The sequence below is a fragment of the Carcharhinus amblyrhynchos genome, chromosome 8, assembly GCF_965287045.1.
Source record: "Carcharhinus amblyrhynchos chromosome 8, sCarAmb.v2.hapA, whole genome shotgun sequence".
Taxonomy (NCBI): Eukaryota; Metazoa; Chordata; class Chondrichthyes; order Carcharhiniformes; family Carcharhinidae; genus Carcharhinus; species Carcharhinus amblyrhynchos.
In genome coordinates this window covers 90,946,989-90,966,785 of record NC_137331.1, presented here as the reverse complement: position 1 = coordinate 90,966,785, position 19,797 = coordinate 90,946,989, and the positions used below count along the sequence as shown (strand labels likewise).

General features: G+C 50.4%; 13 non-coding genes across 13 annotated transcripts; all 13 read right to left on the bottom strand.

Moving 5' to 3' along the window:
* Positions 1 to 1,459: 1,459 nt before the first annotated feature.
* On the bottom strand, positions 1,460 to 1,548 carry trnay-gua (transfer RNA tyrosine (anticodon GUA)). The gene is given in 2 exon segments: positions 1,460 to 1,495; positions 1,512 to 1,548. It is a non-coding gene; the product is annotated as a tRNA-Tyr (tRNA).
* A 1,332-nt stretch (positions 1,549 to 2,880) lies between these two features.
* trnay-gua (transfer RNA tyrosine (anticodon GUA)) lies at positions 2,881 to 2,969 on the bottom strand. Its single transcript is given in 2 exon segments — positions 2,881 to 2,916; positions 2,933 to 2,969. It is a non-coding gene; the product is annotated as a tRNA-Tyr (tRNA).
* Positions 2,970 to 4,301: 1,332 nt separating this feature from the next.
* On the bottom strand, positions 4,302 to 4,390 carry trnay-gua (transfer RNA tyrosine (anticodon GUA)). Its single transcript is given in 2 exon segments — positions 4,302 to 4,337; positions 4,354 to 4,390. It is a non-coding gene; the product is annotated as a tRNA-Tyr (tRNA).
* A 1,332-nt stretch (positions 4,391 to 5,722) lies between these two features.
* trnay-gua (transfer RNA tyrosine (anticodon GUA)) lies at positions 5,723 to 5,811 on the bottom strand. The gene is given in 2 exon segments: positions 5,723 to 5,758; positions 5,775 to 5,811. It is a non-coding gene; the product is annotated as a tRNA-Tyr (tRNA).
* A 1,332-nt stretch (positions 5,812 to 7,143) lies between these two features.
* trnay-gua (transfer RNA tyrosine (anticodon GUA)) lies at positions 7,144 to 7,232 on the bottom strand. Its single transcript is given in 2 exon segments — positions 7,144 to 7,179; positions 7,196 to 7,232. It is a non-coding gene; the product is annotated as a tRNA-Tyr (tRNA).
* Positions 7,233 to 8,570: 1,338 nt separating this feature from the next.
* Positions 8,571 to 8,659, bottom strand: trnay-gua (transfer RNA tyrosine (anticodon GUA)). The gene is given in 2 exon segments: positions 8,571 to 8,606; positions 8,623 to 8,659. It is a non-coding gene; the product is annotated as a tRNA-Tyr (tRNA).
* Positions 8,660 to 9,991: 1,332 nt separating this feature from the next.
* On the bottom strand, positions 9,992 to 10,080 carry trnay-gua (transfer RNA tyrosine (anticodon GUA)). Its single transcript is given in 2 exon segments — positions 9,992 to 10,027; positions 10,044 to 10,080. It is a non-coding gene; the product is annotated as a tRNA-Tyr (tRNA).
* A 1,332-nt stretch (positions 10,081 to 11,412) lies between these two features.
* Positions 11,413 to 11,501, bottom strand: trnay-gua (transfer RNA tyrosine (anticodon GUA)). Its single transcript is given in 2 exon segments — positions 11,413 to 11,448; positions 11,465 to 11,501. It is a non-coding gene; the product is annotated as a tRNA-Tyr (tRNA).
* Positions 11,502 to 12,833: 1,332 nt separating this feature from the next.
* On the bottom strand, positions 12,834 to 12,922 carry trnay-gua (transfer RNA tyrosine (anticodon GUA)). The gene is given in 2 exon segments: positions 12,834 to 12,869; positions 12,886 to 12,922. It is a non-coding gene; the product is annotated as a tRNA-Tyr (tRNA).
* Positions 12,923 to 14,260: 1,338 nt separating this feature from the next.
* Positions 14,261 to 14,349, bottom strand: trnay-gua (transfer RNA tyrosine (anticodon GUA)). Its single transcript is given in 2 exon segments — positions 14,261 to 14,296; positions 14,313 to 14,349. It is a non-coding gene; the product is annotated as a tRNA-Tyr (tRNA).
* A 1,332-nt stretch (positions 14,350 to 15,681) lies between these two features.
* Positions 15,682 to 15,770, bottom strand: trnay-gua (transfer RNA tyrosine (anticodon GUA)). The gene is given in 2 exon segments: positions 15,682 to 15,717; positions 15,734 to 15,770. It is a non-coding gene; the product is annotated as a tRNA-Tyr (tRNA).
* A 1,332-nt stretch (positions 15,771 to 17,102) lies between these two features.
* Positions 17,103 to 17,191, bottom strand: trnay-gua (transfer RNA tyrosine (anticodon GUA)). Its single transcript is given in 2 exon segments — positions 17,103 to 17,138; positions 17,155 to 17,191. It is a non-coding gene; the product is annotated as a tRNA-Tyr (tRNA).
* Positions 17,192 to 18,529: 1,338 nt separating this feature from the next.
* On the bottom strand, positions 18,530 to 18,618 carry trnay-gua (transfer RNA tyrosine (anticodon GUA)). Its single transcript is given in 2 exon segments — positions 18,530 to 18,565; positions 18,582 to 18,618. It is a non-coding gene; the product is annotated as a tRNA-Tyr (tRNA).
* Between the last annotated feature and the right edge of the window lie 1,179 nt (positions 18,619 to 19,797).

The following is a 19,797-nucleotide window of genomic DNA, read 5'->3' as shown; positions in this document are numbered from 1 at the left end:
GCTCCATGCAGAGTTCTGGTAAAAGTCAACGCCGGGCTTCCTTCGAGCCCGAATTGAACCAGCGACCTAAGGATGTCGGGTATGAATCATCTACAGTCCTCCGCGCTACCAGCTGAGCTATCGAAGGGAAGCACACATTGACTCTCTCTTTACTCGTTGACTGCCATGCGCCTATAGCTCTTTGCCGATTCATCCACCTCAGATTGTTCCAGCTGAGTGAGACTGTCAGCCATGAACTCTTTCTCCACAGCCGTGGCCTGTGCTCTGCTCAATTCAATGTCTCATGCTGCAAACCTCAACTTATTGCATTCATCCTAACTGCCTTGCAACTTCTTGCAGTTGTTGAATTCTGACTTGGCGCACGTTGAAACCTAAAGTCTTCGCTCACTGTGTCAGTAAGCGCATGCAGCAGATGCACATGGAGGTCAGTGGGCTGCGTGCCAGTGGAAAACTTCCACTTCAACCTCACAGACAAGGACAAGATTCGCAGAGTTAAATTCTTGACTCCCCTCAGGATTGCACCTTTGATCTTTGGGAAAATAAAGACACCTTCATTGATGCCGCGATCCAAAAACTCTCATCTGGCTCTAACTCAGACATGCGGGTAAGATTGATTGGCCACGCTGAATTACCCCTGAATGCCAGTGGGACGGGCTATGTCAGGTGCATGACATCATGCAAACAGGGTCTGGGTGGGAGTGCTGCTGGTGCCGATTGGATGGGCCGAATGGCCTCCTCCTGCACTGTAGGATCCTATCATCTACGATCTGTGGAGTCCTTGTGGAACAGCGCAAGTTCAAATTTCGGAGGTGTGTAGACTGAATTTTGCTGGAACCATGGAGAGATTCGGGAACGCGGGCATCAATGCCTCTCACGCGTGAAGCCTGCACCCGCAAGTTGAACTGAACCCTGTGAAGTTGCACAATGTAGTCCGACTTGATTGCCGTCGTAGTCTCAGCAGCTGTATGGAAGTAAATGTACGGACAGGAGTCAGATCCTGCTGCAGACATGCGCTGCTTAAACAAAGCCGATGCTTTTCTGTCGAGAGCATGTACCATCGGCAGCGGGTGAGAACGATGAGGACGCAATTCATCAGAGATGGTCAAAGAAGCAGAGAAGAAACTGAGCTCATGAATTAAATTGAGACAAGCTGAAAGTGGTGGCAAGCATGAGTATAATGGGGCAGTGGCGCGCTGTGTGCGACTGACAGAATACTGCTGGTACTTTGAATGGATTGCGGCTGCTTGGAAGCATTGCTGCTGCAATGCATTTCCTACTGGCCAGGAAGTGCAAAGGCAGAAGTAAAAGAGCCAGCTAGCGGCTCCTCTCAAAGTGGAAAAGGAATGCTGCTGCAGATGGAGAGGAAGCTGCGAGACGAATGCAAGTGACGAGCTGCACCGACTGGCACAATGTCTCATGCTGCTCCATGCAGAGTTCTGGTAAAAGTCAACGCCGGGCTTCCTTCGAGCCGGAATTGAACCAGCGACCTAAGGATGTCGGGTATGAATCATCTACAGTCCTCCGCTCTACCAGCTGAGCTATCGAAGGGAAGCACACCATGACTCTCTCTTTACTCGTTGACTGCCATGCGCCTATAGCTCTTTGCCGATTCATCCACCTCAGATTGTTCCAGCTGAGTGAGACTGTCAGCCATGAACTCTTTCTCCACAGCCGTGGCCTGTGCTCTGCTCAATTCAATGTCTCATGCTGCAAACCTCAACTTATTGCATTCATCCTAACTGCCTTGCAACTTCTTGCAGTTGTTGAATTCTGACTTGGCGCACGTTGAAACCTAAAGTCTTCGCTCACTGTGTCAGTAAGCGCATGCAGCAGATGCACATGGAGGTCAGTGGGCTGCGTGCCAGTGGAAAACTTCCACTTCAACCTCACAGACAAGGACAAGATTCGCAGAGTTAAATTCTTGACTCCCCTCAGGATTGCACCTTTGATCTTTGGGAAAATAAAGACACCTTCATTGATGCCGCGATCCAAAAACTCTCATCTGGCTCTAACTCAGACATGCGGGTAAGATTGATTGGCCACGCTGAATTACCCCTGAATGCCAGTGGGACGGGCTATGTCAGGTGCATGACATCATGCAAACAGGGTCTGGGTGGGAGTGCTGCTGGTGCCGATTGGATGGGCCGAATGGCCTCCTCCTGCACTGTAGGATCCTATCATCTACGATCTGTGGAGTCCTTGTGGAACAGCGCAAGTTCAAATTTCGGAGGTGTGTAGACTGAATTTTGCTGGAACCATGGAGAGATTCGGGAACGCGGGCATCAATGCCTCTCACGCGTGAAGCCTGCACCCGCAAGTTGAACTGAACCCTGTGAAGTTGCACAATGTAGTCCGACTTGATTGCCGTCGTAGTCTCAGCAGCTGTATGGAAGTAAATGTACGGACAGGAGTCAGATCCTGCTGCAGACATGCGCTGCTTAAACAAAGCCGATGCTTTTCTGTCGAGAGCATGTACCATCGGCAGCGGGTGAGAACGATGAGGACGCAATTCATCAGAGATGGTCAAAGAAGCAGAGAAGAAACTGAGCTCATGAATTAAATTGAGACAAGCTGAAAGTGGTGGCAAGCATGAGTATAATGGGGCAGTGGCGCGCTGTGTGCGACTGACAGAATACTGCTGGTACTTTGAATGGATTGCGGCTGCTTGGAAGCATTGCTGCTGCAATGCATTTCCTACTGGCCAGGAAGTGCAAAGGCAGAAGTAAAAGAGCCAGCTAGCGGCTCCTCTCAAAGTGGAAAAGGAATGCTGCTGCAGATGGAGAGGAAGCTGCGAGACGAATGCAAGTGACGAGCTGCACCGACTGGCACAATGTCTCATGCTGCTCCATGCAGAGTTCTGGTAAAAGTCAACGCCGGGCTTCCTTCGAGCCAGAATTGAACCAGCGACCTAAGGATGTCGGGTATGAATCATCTACAGTCCTCCGCTCTACCAGCTGAGCTATCGAAGGGAAGCACACCATGACTCTCTCTTTACTCGTTGACTGCCATGCGCCTATAGCTCTTTGCCGATTCATCCACCTCAGATTGTTCCAGCTGAGTGAGACTTTCAGCCATGAACTCTTTCTCCACAGCCGTGGCCTGTGCTCTGCTCAATTCAATGTCTCATGCTGCAAACCTCAACTTATTGCATTCATCCTAACTGCCTTGCAACTTCTTGCAGTTGTTGAATTCTGACTTGGCGCACGTTGAAACCTAAAGTCTTCGCTCACTGTGTCAGTAAGCGCATGCAGCAGATGCACATGGAGGTCAGTGGGCTGCGTGCCAGTGGAAAACTTCCACTTCAACCTCACAGACAAGGACAAGATTCGCAGAGTTAAATTCTTGACTCCCCTCAGGATTGCACCTTTGATCTTTGGGAAAATAAAGACACCTTCATTGATGCCGCGATCCAAAAACTCTCATCTGGCTCTAACTCAGACATGCGGGTAAGATTGATTGGCCACGCTGAATTACCCCTGAATGCCAGTGGGACGGGCTATGTCAGGTGCATGACATCATGCAAACAGGGTCTGGGTGGGAGTGCTGCTGGTGCCGATTGGATGGGCCGAATGGCCTCCTCCTGCACTGTAGGATCCTATCATCTACGATCTGTGGAGTCCTTGTGGAACAGCGCAAGTTCAAATTTCGGAGGTGTGTAGACTGAATTTTGCTGGAACCATGGAGAGATTCGGGAACGCGGGCATCAATGCCTCTCACGCGTGAAGCCTGCACCCGCAAGTTGAACTGAACCCTGTGAAGTTGCACAATGTAGTCCGACTTGATTGCCGTCGTAGTCTCAGCAGCTGTATGGAAGTAAATGTACGGACAGGAGTCAGATCCTGCTGCAGACATGCGCTGCTTAAACAAAGCCGATGCTTTTCTGTCGAGAGCATGTACCATCGGCAGCGGGTGAGAACGATGAGGACGCAATTCATCAGAGATGGTCAAAGAAGCAGAGAAGAAACTGAGCTCATGAATTAAATTGAGACAAGCTGAAAGTGGTGGCAAGCATGAGTATAATGGGGCAGTGGCGCGCTGTGTGCGACTGACAGAATACTGCTGGTACTTTGAATGGATTGCGGCTGCTTGGAAGCATTGCTGCTGCAATGCATTTCCTACTGGCCAGGAAGTGCAAAGGCAGAAGTAAAAGAGCCAGCTAGCGGCTCCTCTCAAAGTGGAAAAGGAATGCTGCTGCAGATGGAGAGGAAGCTGCGAGACGAATGCAAGTGACGAGCTGCACCGACTGGCACAATGTCTCATGCTGCTCCATGCAGAGTTCTGGTAAAAGTCAACGCCGGGCTTCCTTCGAGCCGGAATTGAACCAGCGACCTAAGGATGTCGGGTATGAATCATCTACAGTCCTCCGCTCTACCAGCTGAGCTATCGAAGGGAAGCACACCATGACTCTCTCTTTACTCGTTGACTGCCATGCGCCTATAGCTCTTTGCCGATTCATCCACCTCAGATTGTTCCAGCTGAGTGAGACTTTCAGCCATGAACTCTTTCTCCACAGCCGTGGCCTGTGCTCTGCTCAATTCAATGTCTCATGCTGCAAACCTCAACTTATTGCATTCATCCTAACTGCCTTGCAACTTCTTGCAGTTGTTGAATTCTGACTTGGCGCACGTTGAAACCTAAAGTCTTCGCTCACTGTGTCAGTAAGCGCATGCAGCAGATGCACATGGAGGTCAGTGGGCTGCGTGCCAGTGGAAAACTTCCACTTCAACCTCACAGACAAGGACAAGATTCGCAGAGTTAAATTCTTGACTCCCCTCAGGATTGCACCTTTGATCTTTGGGAAAATAAAGACACCTTCATTGATGCCGCGATCCAAAAACTCTCATCTGGCTCTAACTCAGACATGCGGGTAAGATTGATTGGCCACGCTGAATTACCCCTGAATGCCAGTGGGACGGGCTATGTCAGGTGCATGACATCATGCAAACAGGGTCTGGGTGGGAGTGCTGCTGGTGCCGATTGGATGGGCCGAATGGCCTCCTCCTGCACTGTAGGATCCTATCATCTACGATCTGTGGAGTCCTTGTGGAACAGCGCAAGTTCAAATTTCGGAGGTGTGTAGACTGAATTTTGCTGGAACCATGGAGAGATTCGGGAACGCGGGCATCAATGCCTCTCACGCGTGAAGCCTGCACCCGCAAGTTGAACTGAACCCTGTGAAGTTGCACAATGTAGTCCGACTTGATTGCCGTCGTAGTCTCAGCAGCTGTATGGAAGTAAATGTACGGACAGGAGTCAGATCCTGCTGCAGACATGCGCTGCTTAAACAAAGCCGATGCTTTTCTGTCGAGAGCATGTACCATCGGCAGCGGGTGAGAACGATGAGGACGCAATTCATCAGAGATGGTCAAAGAAGCAGAGAAGAAACTGAGCTCATGAATTAAATTGAGACAAGCTGAAAGTGGTGGCAAGCATGAGTATAATGGGGCAGTGGCGCGCTGTGTGCGACTGACAGAATACTGCTGGTACTTTGAATGGATTGCGGCTGCTTGGAAGCATTGCTGCTGCAATGCATTTCCTACTGGCCAGGAAGTGCAAAGGCAGAAGTAAAAGAGCCAGCTAGCGGCTCCTCTCAAAGTGGAAAAGGAATGCTGCTGCAGATGGAGAGGAAGCTGCGAGACGAATGCAAGTGACGAGCTGCACCGACTGGCACAATGTCTCATGCTGCTCCATGCAGAGTTCTGGTAAAAGTCAACGCCGGGCTTCCTTCGAGCCGGAATTGAACCAGCGACCTAAGGATGTCGGGTATGAATCATCTACAGTCCTCCGCTCTACCAGCTGAGCTATCGAAGGGAAGCACACCATGACTCTCTCTTTACTCGTTGACTGCCATGCGCCTATAGCTCTTTGCCGATTCATCCACCTCAGATTGTTCCAGCTGAGTGAGACTTTCAGCCATGAACTCTTTCTCCACAGCCGTGGCCTGTGCTCTGCTCAATTCAATGTCTCATGCTGCAAACCTCAACTTATTGCATTCATCCTAACTGCCTTGCAACTTCTTGCAGTTGTTGAATTCTGACTTGGCGCACGTTGAAACCTAAAGTCTTCGCTCACTGTGTCAGTAAGCGCATGCAGCAGATGCACATGGAGGTCAGTGGGCTGCGTGCCAGTGGAAAACTTCCACTTCAACCTCACAGACAAGGACAAGATTCGCAGAGTTAAATTCTTGACTCCCCTCAGGATTGCACCTTTGATCTTTGGGAAAATAAAGACACCTTCATTGATGCCGCGATCCAAAAACTCTCATCTGGCTCTAACTCAGACATGCGGGTAAGATTGATTGGCCACGCTGAATTACCCCTGAATGCCAGTGGGACGGGCTATGTCAGGTGCATGACATCATGCAAACAGGGTCTGGGTGGGAGTGCTGCTGGTGCCGATTGGATGGGCCGAATGGCCTCCTCCTGCACTGTAGGATCCTATCATCTACGATCTGTGGAGTCCTTGTGGAACAGCGCAAGTTCAAATTTCGGAGGTGTGTAGACTGAATTTTGCTGGAACCATGGAGAGATTCGGGAACGCTGGCATCAATGCCTCTCACGCGTGAAGCCTGCACCCGCAAGTTGAACTGAACCCTGTGAAGTTGCACAATGTAGTCCGACTTGATTGCCGTCGTAGTCTCAGCAGCTGTATGGAAGTAAATGTACGGACAGGAGTCAGATCCTGCTGCAGACATGCGCTGCTTAAACAAAGCCGATGCTTTTCTGTCGAGAGCATGTACCATCGGCAGCGGGTGAGAACGATGAGGACGCAATTCATCAGAGATGGTCAAAGAAGCAGAGAAGAAACTGAGCTCATGAATTAAATTGAGACAAGCTGAAAGTGGTGGCAAGCATGAGTATAATGGGGCAGTGGCGCGCTGTGTGCGACTGACAGAATACTGCTGGTACTTTGAATGGATTGCGGCTGCTTGGAAGCATTGCTGCTGCAATGCATTTCCTACTGGCCAGGAAGTGCAAAGGCAGAAGTAAAAGAGCCAGCTAGCGGCTCCTCTCAAAGTGGAAAAGGAATGCTGCTGCAGATGGAGAGGAAGCTGCGAGACGAATGCAAGTGACGAGCTGCACCGACTGGCACAATGTCTCATGCTGCTCCATGCAGAGTTCTGGTAAAAGTCAACGCCGGGCTTCCTTCGAGCCGGAATTGAACCAGCGACCTAAGGATGTCGGGTATGAATCATCTACAGTCCTCTGCGCTACCAGCTGAGCTATCGAAGGGAAGCACACCATGACTCTCTCTTTACTCGTTGACTGCCATGCGCCTATAGCTCTTTGCCGATTCATCCACCTCAGATTGTTCCAGCTGAGTGAGACTGTCAGCCATGTACTCTTTCTCCACAGCCGTGGCCTGTGCTCTGCTCAATTCAATGTCTCATGCTGCAAACCTCAACTTATTGCATTCATCCTAACTGCCTTGCAACTTCTTGCAGTTGTTGAATTCTGACTTGGCGCACGTTGAAACCTAAAGTCTTCGCTCACTGTGTCAGTAAGCGCATGCAGCAGATGCACATGGAGGTCAGTGGGCTGCGTGCCAGTGGAAAACTTCCACTTCAACCTCACAGACAAGGACAAGATTCGCAGAGTTAAATTCTTGACTCCCCTCAGGATTGCACCTTTGATCTTTGGGAAAATAAAGACACCTTCATTGATGCCGCGATCCAAAAACTCTCATCTGGCTCTAACTCAGACATGCGGGTAAGATTGATTGGCCACGCTGAATTACCCCTGAATGCCAGTGGGACGGGCTATGTCAGGTGCATGACATCATGCAAACAGGGTCTGGGTGGGAGTGCTGCTGGTGCCGATTGGATGGGCCGAATGGCCTCCTCCTGCACTGTAGGATCCTATCATCTACGATCTGTGGAGTCCTTGTGGAACAGCGCAAGTTCAAATTTCGGAGGTGTGTAGACTGAATTTTGCTGGAACCATGGAGAGATTCGGGAACGCGGGCATCAATGCAACTGCCTCTCACGCGTGAAGCCTGCACCCGCAAGTTGAACTGAACCCTGTGAAGTTGCACAATGTAGTCCGACTTGATTGCCGTCGTAGTCTCAGCAGCTGTATGGAAGTAAATGTACGGACAGGAGTCAGATCCTGCTGCAGACATGCGCTGCTTAAACAAAGCCGATGCTTTTCTGTCGAGAGCATGTACCATCGGCAGCGGGTGAGAACGATGAGGACGCAATTCATCAGAGATGGTCAAAGAAGCAGAGAAGAAACTGAGCTCATGAATTAAATTGAGACAAGCTGAAAGTGGTGGCAAGCATGAGTATAATGGGGCAGTGGCGCGCTGTGTGCGACTGACAGAATACTGCTGGTACTTTGAATGGATTGCGGCTGCTTGGAAGCATTGCTGCTGCAATGCATTTCCTACTGGCCAGGAAGTGCAAAGGCAGAAGTAAAAGAGCCAGCTAGCGGCTCCTCTCAAAGTGGAAAAGGAATGCTGCTGCAGATGGAGAGGAAGCTGCGAGACGAATGCAAGTGACGAGCTGCACCGACTGGCACAATGTCTCATGCTGCTCCATGCAGAGTTCTGGTAAAAGTCAACGCCGGGCTTCCTTCGAGCCGGAATTGAACCAGCGACCTAAGGATGTCGGGTATGAATCATCTACAGTCCTCCGCGCTACCAGCTGAGCTATCGAAGGGAAGCACACCATGACTCTCTCTTTACTCGTTGACTGCCATGCGCCTATAGCTCTTTGCCGATTCATCCACCTCAGATTGTTCCAGCTGAGTGAGACTGTCAGCCATGAACTCTTTCTCCACAGCCGTGGCCTGTGCTCTGCTCAATTCAATGTCTCATGCTGCAAACCTCAACTTATTGCATTCATCCTAACTGCCTTGCAACTTCTTGCAGTTGTTGAATTCTGACTTGGCGCACGTTGAAACCTAAAGTCTTCGCTCACTGTGTCAGTAAGCGCATGCAGCAGATGCACATGGAGGTCAGTGGGCTGCGTGCCAGTGGAAAACTTCCACTTCAACCTCACAGACAAGGACAAGATTCGCAGAGTTAAATTCTTGACTCCCCTCAGGATTGCACCTTTGATCTTTGGGAAAATAAAGACACCTTCATTGATGCCGCGATCCAAAAACTCTCATCTGGCTCTAACTCAGACATGCGGGTAAGATTGATTGGCCACGCTGAATTACCCCTGAATGCCAGTGGGACGGGCTATGTCAGGTGCATGACATCATGCAAACAGGGTCTGGGTGGGAGTGCTGCTGGTGCCGATTGGATGGGCCGAATGGCCTCCTCCTGCACTGTAGGATCCTATCATCTACGATCTGTGGAGTCCTTGTGGAACAGCGCAAGTTCAAATTTCGGAGGTGTGTAGACTGAATTTTGCTGGAACCATGGAGAGATTCGGGAACGCGGGCATCAATGCCTCTCACGCGTGAAGCCTGCACCCGCAAGTTGAACTGAACCCTGTGAAGTTGCACAATGTAGTCCGACTTGATTGCCGTCGTAGTCTCAGCAGCTGTATGGAAGTAAATGTACGGACAGGAGTCAGATCCTGCTGCAGACATGCGCTGCTTAAACAAAGCCGATGCTTTTCTGTCGAGAGCATGTACCATCGGCAGCGGGTGAGAACGATGAGGACGCAATTCATCAGAGATGGTCAAAGAAGCAGAGAAGAAACTGAGCTCATGAATTAAATTGAGACAAGCTGAAAGTGGTGGCAAGCATGAGTATAATGGGGCAGTGGCGCGCTGTGTGCGACTGACAGAATACTGCTGGTACTTTGAATGGATTGCGGCTGCTTGGAAGCATTGCTGCTGCAATGCATTTCCTACTGGCCAGGAAGTGCAAAGGCAGAAGTAAAAGAGCCAGCTAGCGGCTCCTCTCAAAGTGGAAAAGGAATGCTGCTGCAGATGGAGAGGAAGCTGCGAGACGAATGCAAGTGACGAGCTGCACCGACTGGCACAATGTCTCATGCTGCTCCATGCAGAGTTCTGGTAAAAGTCAACGCCGGGCTTCCTTCGAGCCGGAATTGAACCAGCGACCTAAGGATGTCGGGTATGAATCATCTACAGTCCTCCGCTCTACCAGCTGAGCTATCGAAGGGAAGCACACCATGACTCTCTCTTTACTCGTTGACTGCCATGCGCCTATAGCTCTTTGCCGATTCATCCACCTCAGATTGTTCCAGCTGAGTGAGACTTTCAGCCATGAACTCTTTCTCCACAGCCGTGGCCTGTGCTCTGCTCAATTCAATGTCTCATGCTGCAAACCTCAACTTATTGCATTCATCCTAACTGCCTTGCAACTTCTTGCAGTTGTTGAATTCTGACTTGGCGCACGTTGAAACCTAAAGTCTTCGCTCACTGTGTCAGTAAGCGCATGCAGCAGATGCACATGGAGGTCAGTGGGCTGCGTGCCAGTGGAAAACTTCCACTTCAACCTCACAGACAAGGACAAGATTCGCAGAGTTAAATTCTTGACTCCCCTCAGGATTGCACCTTTGATCTTTGGGAAAATAAAGACACCTTCATTGATGCCGCGATCCAAAAACTCTCATCTGGCTCTAACTCAGACATGCGGGTAAGATTGATTGGCCACGCTGAATTACCCCTGAATGCCAGTGGGACGGGCTATGTCAGGTGCATGACATCATGCAAACAGGGTCTGGGTGGGAGTGCTGCTGGTGCCGATTGGATGGGCCGAATGGCCTCCTCCTGCACTGTAGGATCCTATCATCTACGATCTGTGGAGTCCTTGTGGAACAGCGCAAGTTCAAATTTCGGAGGTGTGTAGACTGAATTTTGCTGGAACCATGGAGAGATTCGGGAACGCGGGCATCAATGCCTCTCACGCGTGAAGCCTGCACCCGCAAGTTGAACTGAACCCTGTGAAGTTGCACAATGTAGTCCGACTTGATTGCCGTCGTAGTCTCAGCAGCTGTATGGAAGTAAATGTACGGACAGGAGTCAGATCCTGCTGCAGACATGCGCTGCTTAAACAAAGCCGATGCTTTTCTGTCGAGAGCATGTACCATCGGCAGCGGGTGAGAACGATGAGGACGCAATTCATCAGAGATGGTCAAAGAAGCAGAGAAGAAACTGAGCTCATGAATTAAATTGAGACAAGCTGAAAGTGGTGGCAAGCATGAGTATAATGGGGCAGTGGCGCGCTGTGTGCGACTGACAGAATACTGCTGGTACTTTGAATGGATTGCGGCTGCTTGGAAGCATTGCTGCTGCAATGCATTTCCTACTGGCCAGGAAGTGCAAAGGCAGAAGTAAAAGAGCCAGCTAGCGGCTCCTCTCAAAGTGGAAAAGGAATGCTGCTGCAGATGGAGAGGAAGCTGCGAGACGAATGCAAGTGACGAGCTGCACCGACTGGCACAATGTCTCATGCTGCTCCATGCAGAGTTCTGGTAAAAGTCAACGCCGGGCTTCCTTCGAGCCGGAATTGAACCAGCGACCTAAGGATGTCGGGTATGAATCATCTACAGTCCTCCGCTCTACCAGCTGAGCTATCGAAGGGAAGCACACCATGACTCTCTCTTTACTCGTTGACTGCCATGCGCCTATAGCTCTTTGCCGATTCATCCACCTCAGATTGTTCCAGCTGAGTGAGACTGTCAGCCATGAACTCTTTCTCCACAGCCGTGGCCTGTGCTCTGCTCAATTCAATGTCTCATGCTGCAAACCTCAACTTATTGCATTCATCCTAACTGCCTTGCAACTTCTTGCAGTTGTTGAATTCTGACTTGGCGCACGTTGAAACCTAAAGTCTTCGCTCACTGTGTCAGTAAGCGCATGCAGCAGATGCACATGGAGGTCAGTGGGCTGCGTGCCAGTGGAAAACTTCCACTTCAACCTCACAGACAAGGACAAGATTCGCAGAGTTAAATTCTTGACTCCCCTCAGGATTGCACCTTTGATCTTTGGGAAAATAAAGACACCTTCATTGATGCCGCGATCCAAAAACTCTCATCTGGCTCTAACTCAGACATGCGGGTAAGATTGATTGGCCACGCTGAATTACCCCTGAATGCCAGTGGGACGGGCTATGTCAGGTGCATGACATCATGCAAACAGGGTCTGGGTGGGAGTGCTGCTGGTGCCGATTGGATGGGCCGAATGGCCTCCTCCTGCACTGTAGGATCCTATCATCTACGATCTGTGGAGTCCTTGTGGAACAGCGCAAGTTCAAATTTCGGAGGTGTGTAGACTGAATTTTGCTGGAACCATGGAGAGATTCGGGAACGCGGGCATCAATGCCTCTCACGCGTGAAGCCTGTACCCGCAAGTTGAACTGAACCCTGTGAAGTTGCACAATGTAGTCCGACTTGATTGCCGTCGTAGTCTCAGCAGCTGTATGGAAGTAAATGTACGGACAGGAGTCAGATCCTGCTGCAGACATGCGCTGCTTAAACAAAGCCGATGCTTTTCTGTCGAGAGCATGTACCATCGGCAGCGGGTGAGAACGATGAGGACGCAATTCATCAGAGATGGTCAAAGAAGCAGAGAAGAAACTGAGCTCATGAATTAAATTGAGACAAGCTGAAAGTGGTGGCAAGCATGAGTATAATGGGGCAGTGGCGCGCTGTGTGCGACTGACAGAATACTGCTGGTACTTTGAATGGATTGCGGCTGCTTGGAAGCATTGCTGCTGCAATGCATTTCCTACTGGCCAGGAAGTGCAAAGGCAGAAGTAAAAGAGCCAGCTAGCGGCTCCTCTCAAAGTGGAAAAGGAATGCTGCTGCAGATGGAGAGGAAGCTGCGAGACGAATGCAAGTGACGAGCTGCACCGACTGGCACAATGTCTCATGCTGCTCCATGCAGAGTTCTGGTAAAAGTCAACGCCGGGCTTCCTTCGAGCCGGAATTGAACCAGCGACCTAAGGATGTCGGGTATGAATCATCTACAGTCCTCCGCGCTACCAGCTGAGCTATCGAAGGGAAGCACACCATGACTCTCTCTTTACTCGTTGACTGCCATGCGCCTATAGCTCTTTGCCGATTCATCCACCTCAGATTGTTCCAGCTGAGTGAGACTGTCAGCCATGAACTCTTTCTCCACAGCCGTGGCCTGTGCTCTGCTCAATTCAATGTCTCATGCTGCAAACCTCAACTTATTGCATTCATCCTAACTGCCTTGCAACTTCTTGCAGTTGTTGAATTCTGACTTGGCGCACGTTGAAACCTAAAGTCTTCGCTCACTGTGTCAGTAAGCGCATGCAGCAGATGCACATGGAGGTCAGTGGGCTGCGTGCCAGTGGAAAACTTCCACTTCAACCTCACAGACAAGGACAAGATTCGCAGAGTTAAATTCTTGACTCCCCTCAGGATTGCACCTTTGATCTTTGGGAAAATAAAGACACCTTCATTGATGCCGCGATCCAAAAACTCTCATCTGGCTCTAACTCAGACATGCGGGTAAGATTGATTGGCCACGCTGAATTACCCCTGAATGCCAGTGGGACGGGCTATGTCAGGTGCATGACATCATGCAAACAGGGTCTGGGTGGGAGTGCTGCTGGTGCCGATTGGATGGGCCGAATGGCCTCCTCCTGCACTGTAGGATCCTATCATCTACGATCTGTGGAGTCCTTGTGGAACAGCGCAAGTTCAAATTTCGGAGGTGTGTAGACTGAATTTTGCTGGAACCATGGAGAGATTCGGGAACGCGGGCATCAATGCAACTGCCTCTCACGCGTGAAGCCTGCACCCGCAAGTTGAACTGAACCCTGTGAAGTTGCACAATGTAGTCCGACTTGATTGCCGTCGTAGTCTCAGCAGCTGTATGGAAGTAAATGTACGGACAGGAGTCAGATCCTGCTGCAGACATGCGCTGCTTAAACAAAGCCGATGCTTTTCTGTCGAGAGCATGTACCATCGGCAGCGGGTGAGAACGATGAGGACGCAATTCATCAGAGATGGTCAAAGAAGCAGAGAAGAAACTGAGCTCATGAATTAAATTGAGACAAGCTGAAAGTGGTGGCAAGCATGAGTATAATGGGGCAGTGGCGCGCTGTGTGCGACTGACAGAATACTGCTGGTACTTTGAATGGATTGCGGCTGCTTGGAAGCATTGCTGCTGCAATGCATTTCCTACTGGCCAGGAAGTGCAAAGGCAGAAGTAAAAGAGCCAGCTAGCGGCTCCTCTCAAAGTGGAAAAGGAATGCTGCTGCAGATGGAGAGGAAGCTGCGAGACGAATGCAAGTGACGAGCTGCACCGACTGGCACAATGTCTCATGCTGCTCCATGCAGAGTTCTGGTAAAAGTCAACGCCGGGCTTCCTTCGAGCCGGAATTGAACCAGCGACCTAAGGATGTCGGGTATGAATCATCTACAGTCCTCCGCTCTACCAGCTGAGCTATCAAAGGGAAGCACACCATGACTGTCTCTTTACTCGTTGACTGCCATGCGCCTATAGCTCTTTGCCGATTCATCCACCTCAGATTGTTCCAGCTGAGTGAGACTGTCAGCCATGAACTCTTTCTCCACAGCCGTGGCCTGTGCTCTGCTCAATTCAATGTCTCATGCTGCAAACCTCAACTTATTGCATTCATCCTAACTGCCTTGCAACTTCTTGCAGTTGTTGAATTCTGACTTGGCGCACGTTGAAACCTAAAGTCTTCGCTCACTGTGTCAGTAAGCGCATGCAGCAGATGCACATGGAGGTCAGTGGGCTGCGTGCCAGTGGAAAACTTCCACTTCAACCTCACAGACAAGGACAAGATTCGCAGAGTTAAATTCTTGACTCCCCTCAGGATTGCACCTTTGATCTTTGGGAAAATAAAGACACCTTCATTGATGCCGCGATCCAAAAACTCTCATCTGGCTCTAACTCAGACATGCGGGTAAAATTGATTGGCCACGCTGAATTACCCCTGAATGCCAGTGGGACGGGCTATGTCAGGTGCATGACATCATGCAAACAGGGTCTGGGTGGGAGTGCTGCTGGTGCCGATTGGATGGGCCGAATGGCCTCCTCCTGCACTGTAGGATCCTATCATCTACGATCTGTGGAGTCCTTGTGGAACAGCGCAAGTTCAAATTTCGGAGGTGTGTAGACTGAATTTTGCTGGAACCATGGAGAGATTCGGGAACGCGGGCATCAATGCCTCTCACGCGTGAAGCCTGCACCCGCAAGTTGAACTGAACCCTGTGAAGTTGCACAATGTAGTCCGACTTGATTGCCGTCGTAGTCTCAGCAGCTGTATGGAAGTAAATGTACGGACAGGAGTCAGATCCTGCTGCAGACATGCGCTGCTTAAACAAAGCCGATGCTTTTCTGTCGAGAGCATGTACCATCGGCAGCGGGTGAGAACGATGAGGACGCAATTCTTCAGAGATGGTCAAAGAAGCAGAGAAGAAACTGAGCTCATGAATTAAATTGAGACAAGCTGAAAGTGGTGGCAAGCATGAGTATAATGGGGCAGTGGCGCGCTGTGTGCGACTGACAGAATACTGCTGGTACTTTGAATGGATTGCGGCTGCTTGGAAGCATTGCTGCTGCAATGCATTTCCTACTGGCCAGGAAGTGCAAAGGCAGAAGTAAAAGAGCCAGCTAGCGGCTCCTCTCAAAGTGGAAAAGGAATGCTGCTGCAGATGGAGAGGAAGCTGCGAGACGAATGCAAGTGACGAGCTGCACCGACTGGCACAATGTCTCATGCTGCTCCATGCAGAGTTCTGGTAAAAGTCAACGCCGGGCTTCCTTCGAGCCGGAATTGAACCAGCGACCTAAGGATGTCGGGTATGAATCATCTACAGTCCTCCGCTCTACCAGCTGAGCTATCAAAGGGAAGCACACCATGACTCTCTCTTTACTCGTTGACTGCCATGCGCCTATAGCTCTTTGCCGATTCATCCACCTCAGATTGTTCCAGCTGAGTGAGACTGTCAGCCATGAACTCTTTCTCCACAGCCGTGGCCTGTGCTCTGCTCAATTCAATGTCTCATGCTGCAAACCTCAACTTATTGCATTCATCCTAACTGCCTTGCAACTTCTTGCAGTTGTTGAATTCTGACTTGGCGCACGTTGAAACCTAAAGTCTTCGCTCACTGTGTCAGTAAGCGCATGCAGCAGATGCACATGGAGGTCAGTGGGCTGCGTGCCAGTGGAAAACTTCCACTTCAACCTCACAGACAAGGACAAGATTCGCAGAGTTAAATTCTTGACTCCCCTCAGGATTGCACCTTTGATCTTTGGGAAAATAAAGACACCTTCATTGATGCCGCGATCCAAAAACTCTCATCTGGCTCTAACTCAGACATGCGGGTAAAATTGATTGGCCACGCTGAATTACCCCTGAATGCCAGTGGGACGGGCTATGTCAGGTGCATGACATCATGCAAACAGGGTCTGGGTGGGAGTGCTGCTGGTGCCGATTGGATGGGCCGAATGGCCTCCTCCTGCACTGTAGGATCCTATCATCTACGATCTGTGGAGTCCTTGTGGAACAGCGCAAGTTCAAATTTCGGAGGTGTGTAGACTGAATTTTGCTGGAACCATGGAGAGATTCGGGAACGCGGGCATCAATGCCTCTCACGCGTGAAGCCTGCACCCGCAAGTTGAACTGAACCCTGTGAAGTTGCACAATGTAGTCCGACTTGATTGCCGTCGTAGTCTCAGCAGCTGTATGGAAGTAAATGTACGGACAGGAGTCAGATCCTGCTGCAGACATGCGCTGCTTAAACAAAGCCGATGCTTTTCTGTCGAGAGCATGTACCATCGGCAGCGGGTGAGAACGATGAGGACGCAATTCATCAGAGATGGTCAAAGAAGCAGAGAAGAAACTGAGCTCATGAATTAAATTGAGACAAGCTGAAAGTGGTGGCAAGCATGAGTATAATGGGGCAGTGGCGCGCTGTGTGCGACTGACAGAATACTGCTGGTACTTTGAATGGATTGCGGCTGCTTGGAAGCATTGCTGCTGCAATGCATTTCCTACTGGCCAGGAAGTGCAAAGGCAGAAGTAAAAGAGCCAGCTAGCGGCTCCTCTCAAAGTGGAAAAGGAATGCTGCTGCAGATGGAGAGGAAGCTGCGAGACGAATGCAAGTGACGAGCTGCACCGACTGGCACAATGTCTCATGCTGCTCCATGCAGAGTTCTGGTAAAAGTCAACGCCGGGCTTCCTTCGAGCCGGAATTGAACCAGCGACCTAAGGATGTCAGGTATGAATCATCTACAGTCCTCCGCTCTACCAGCTGAGCTATCGAAGGGAAGCACACCATGACTCTCTCTTTACTCGTTGACTGCCATGCGCCTATAGCTCTTTGCCGATTCATCCACCTCAGATTGTTCCAGCTGAGTGAGACTGTCAGCCATGAACTCTTTCTCCACAGCCGTGGCCTGTGCTCTGCTCAATTCAATGTCTCATGCTGCAAACCTCAACTTATTGCATTCATCCTAACTGCCTTGCAACTTCTTGCAGTTGTTGAATTCTGACTTGGCGCACGTTGAAACCTAAAGTCTTCGCTCACTGTGTCAGTAAGCGCATGCAGCAGATGCACATGGAGGTCAGTGGGCTGCGTGCCAGTGGAAAACTTCCACTTCAACCTCACAGACAAGGACAAGATTCGCAGAGTTAAATTCTTGACTCCCCTCAGGATTGCACCTTTGATCTTTGGGAAAATAAAGACACCTTCATTGATGCCGCGATCCAAAAACTCTCATCTGGCTCTAACTCAGACATGCGGGTAAGATTGATTGGCCACGCTGAATTACCCCTGAATGCCAGTGGGACGGGCTATGTCAGGTGCATGACATCATGCAAACAGGGTCTGGGTGGGAGTGCTGCTGGTGCCGATTGGATGGGCCGAATGGCCTCCTCCTGCACTGTAGGATCCTATCATCTACGATCTGTGGAGTCCTTGTGGAACAGCGCAAGTTCAAATTTCGGAGGTGTGTAGACTGAATTTTGCTGGAACCATGGAGAGATTCGGGAACGCGGGCATCAATGCAACTGCCTCTCACGCGTGAAGCCTGCACCCGCAAGTTGAACTGAACCCTGTGAAGTTGCACAATGTAGTCCGACTTGATTGCCGTCGTAGTCTCAGCAGCTGTATGGAAGTAAATGTACGGACAGGAGTCAGATCCTGCTGCAGACATGCGCTGCTTAAACAAAGCCGATGCTTTTCTGTCGAGAGCATGTACCATCGGCAGCGGGTGAGAACAATGAGGACGCAATTCATCAGAGATGGTCAAAGAAGCAGAGAAGAAACTGAGCTCATGAATTAAATTGAGACAAGCTGAAAGTGGTGGCAAGCATGAGTATAATGGGGCAGTGGCGCGCTGTGTGCGACTGACAGAATACTGCTGGTACTTTGAATGGATTGCGGCTGCTTGGAAGCATTGCTGCTGCAATGCATTTCCTACTGGCCAGGAAGTGCAAAGGCAGAAGTAAAAGAGCCAGCTAGCGGCTCCTCTCAAAGTGGAAAAGGAATGCTGCTGCAGATGGAGAGGAAGCTGCGAGACGAATGCAAGTGACGAGCTGCACCGACTGGCACAATGTCTCATGCTGCTCCATGCAGAGTTCTGGTAAAAGTCAACGCCGGGCTTCCTTCGAGCCGGAATTGAACCAGCGACCTAAGGATGTCGGGTATGAATCATCTACAGTCCTCCGCGCTACCAGCTGAGCTATCGAAGGGAAGCACACCATGACTCTCTCTTTACTCGTTGACTGCCATGCGCCTATAGCTCTTTGCCGATTCATCCACCTCAGATTGTTCCAGCTGAGTGAGACTGTCAGCCATGAACTCTTTCTCCACAGCCGTGGCCTGTGCTCTGCTCAATTCAATGTCTCATGCTGCAAACCTCAACTTATTGCATTCATCCTAACTGCCTTGCAACTTCTTGCAGTTGTTGAATTCTGACTTGGCGCACGTTGAAACCTAAAGTCTTCGCTCACTGTGTCAGTAAGCGCATGCAGCAGATGCACATGGAGGTCAGTGGGCTGCGTGCCAGTGGAAAACTTCCACTTCAACCTCACAGACAAGGACAAGATTCGCAGAGTTAAATTCTTGACTCCCCTCAGGATTGCACCTTTGATCTTTGGGAAAATAAAGACACCTTCATTGATGCCGCGATCCAAAAACTCTCATCTGGCTCTAACTCAGACATGCGGGTAAGATTGATTGGCCACGCTGAATTACCCCTGAATGCCAGTGGGACGGGCTATGTCAGGTGCATGACATCATGCAAACAGGGTCTGGGTGGGAGTGCTGCTGGTGCCGATTGGATGGGCCGAATGGCCTCCTCCTGCACTGTAGGATCCTATCATCTACGATCTGTGGAGTCCTTGTGGAACAGCGCAAGTTCAAATTTCGGAGGTGTGTAGACTGAATTTTGCTGGAACCATGGAGAGATTCGGGAACGCGGGCATCAATGCCTCTCACGCGTGAAGCCTGCACCCGCAAGTTGAACTGAACCCTGTGAAGTTGCACAATGTAGTCCGACTTGATTGCCGTCGTAGTCTCAGCAGCTGTATGGAAGTAAATGTACGGACAGGAGTCAGATCCTGCTGCAGACATGCGCTGCTTAAACAAAGCCGATGCTTTTCTGTCGAGAGCATGTACCATCGGCAGCGGGTGAGAACGATGAGGACGCAATTCATCAGAGATGGTCAAAGAAGCAGAGAAGAAACTGAGCTCATGAATTAAATTGAGACAAGCTGAAAGTGGTGGCAAGCATGAGTATAATGGGGCAGTGGCGCGCTGTGTGCGACTGACAGAATACTGCTGGTACTTTGAATGGATTGCGGCTGCTTGGAAGCATTGCTGCTGCAATGCATTTCCTACTGGCCAGGAAGTGCAAAGGCAGAAGTAAA